This window comes from Ctenocephalides felis, unplaced genomic scaffold, assembly GCF_003426905.1.
Source record: "Ctenocephalides felis isolate EL2017-DRISC unplaced genomic scaffold, ASM342690v1 CF-g0.4_SCAFFOLD_01886, whole genome shotgun sequence".
NCBI lineage: Eukaryota > Metazoa > Arthropoda > Insecta > Siphonaptera > Pulicidae > Ctenocephalides > Ctenocephalides felis.
This window is the reverse complement of record NW_020538040.1, coordinates 166543530-166545629: the sequence shown is the minus strand read 5'-3', so window position 1 is coordinate 166545629 and position 2100 is coordinate 166543530. Positions and strand designations below refer to the sequence as shown.

The 2100-nt window shown below is 31.1% G+C and overlaps 1 pseudogene; it reads left to right on the top strand.

The window, feature by feature from the left end:
• Nucleotides 1–1158: 1158 nt before the first annotated feature.
• LOC113376197 lies at nt 1159–1605 on the top strand (annotated as a pseudogene).
• Nucleotides 1606–2100: the final 495 nt, after the last annotated feature.

Below are 2100 nucleotides of genomic sequence, written 5' to 3'. Positions count from 1 at the left end.
CGATCAATGAATGAATGTAATAGTGAATTAATTTTTAAAAAATAAAAAAAAATTAAATGTAAGTTTAGTTTGCGACGAGTCGTCGCCGACACGATTTGCCGCCGGAGCGGCGGCATCCGAGTCGAAAGGGTTAAATTTGCGACTTATTACAGTAGCAAATAAGTTTTACTTCAATCGCGTGCGACTCTTACGCGCACTCTTTTTTTTTTTTTAAATAAGACCTGATAGCAACAAATATTTTTGTAACTATGCTTATGGTAAATTATAGTAATCGCAAAAAATCGAAAATGAAAATTTTTATATATACGTTTCAAAGGTTTGTGCACATTTTAGCATACCTTAGAAAAATTTGATGATTTGTGTGTTTTTGTATACAAATTTTTGTCGACAATTTCGGACATAGATTAACCAAATTCTTTCTATCATTCAAAAAATAAAATTAGCATAGACAGTGAGATGCGCTGATTAGTTTTTGGCAAAGGCAGGTCCACCCTTTACGAAGATACAAATAAAAGAGTGCAGAAAATAGAAATGGAGTTTTTGAGAGAACGGAGTATCCAATTTGAATGATCCAAAAATATTCAATTTGTATTGATAGGGAGAAGTGGTAATTAGTTTTTGGCAAAGGCAGGTCCAGCCATTTCAAAGATACAGAGGTAAATGTACAAAAATGGCAGTTTTTGAGAGAACTAAGCATCAGTTTTTTTTTCTAATTTTTTTTTGTACATCGAAAATAATTTAGATTTTAATTTTAATTCTGGCTAAAATTGTGAAGATCACTTACACACTTTAAAAATTTTAACTTTGTAATTTAGTTTATATAATTCTTTTAAATAAATATTATACAATGTAACAGTACTTATAATAATCTATTTGAAAACATTTAATATTCCTCGAACATTTTGTTACGCTGCGGGATGTTCCAGCAATTTGCCTCAAGGCATAATACCATACACCACTAGTTTCACTTCATCATTAGTGTCATTTAAAAAACGCATACTCATACCTGTGCGTTTGTCATTTATTTCTGTATCTACTTACAAATGACGCTAATGACAGCAGGCGTTTGAAAACAAATGATAGTTTATATTGTGAAAAGTTTTCAATATTGTATTCTAATCATTTTTTCGACTTCGATCAGTAGAAGTATAAATTAAAATGAATCCAGCTTTGAAAATGAGACTGATGCGAGATTTATTCAATATGCATAAAGGGACGGTAGAAAACATAGATTTAATAATAGGGTCCCCGTCAAAGGACCTCCTGACCTGGATTGCAATGCTTTTTGGCCCTGATGGCTCATTGTTTGAAGATACGATAATCGAATTGAAACTGATATTTCCTTTGGATTACCCCAACACTCCGCCATATGTTTATTTCGAAACTGAAATATTCCATCCAAATATTGCCAAGGGAGGAAGCTTTTACTTAGATATACTGACCCAAGAATCTTGGAGACCAGATTTCGATGTTCTGTTTATTTTGAGAAGTATCAGAAAGTTGCTAGGGCGTCCTGATTTGAAAAATATATTGAATTACGAAGCCGCTTTAATCTATCGTAACAACTTTCAGGAATACATTAGGAGAAACCAGGCAAGAATATAGAAATATGATTGCTCCTAATTTTGTATTTGTTTTTCCAAAACGCTGTTTTGTCAAATACAAATAAAAATGCTTGTCGCTCTAATTATCTATCGCTGTTTTATTATTAAAATTGTAAACTGAATTATATATCATCAATCATAGTTGATGATTCTAGGCAATTTTGTAAGTAACTGTATATAGTTATAACTAGTTGGTATTGGTATTTTGCCTTGAGGCAAGTTACATGAACTTCCCGATATGTGTAAATAATCGACTTAATCAATAAAAAATAAATTAATTTATGAGTGATTAAAAGTATTCCGAGTGGATTCAATATAAATCATTGAAAACGAACGCACACATTAACTCGAGGTGTTTTCTAAAAGCAAATTTTCAAAAATCAATAATTTTTAAATGGAACCAGATTCCGTAGGACTTTAATGGTTTAGTATGTTCAATAAGACCAAGTACTCTATCGTTATACCATGTAAATCATCCAATTTTAATTTTAACAAA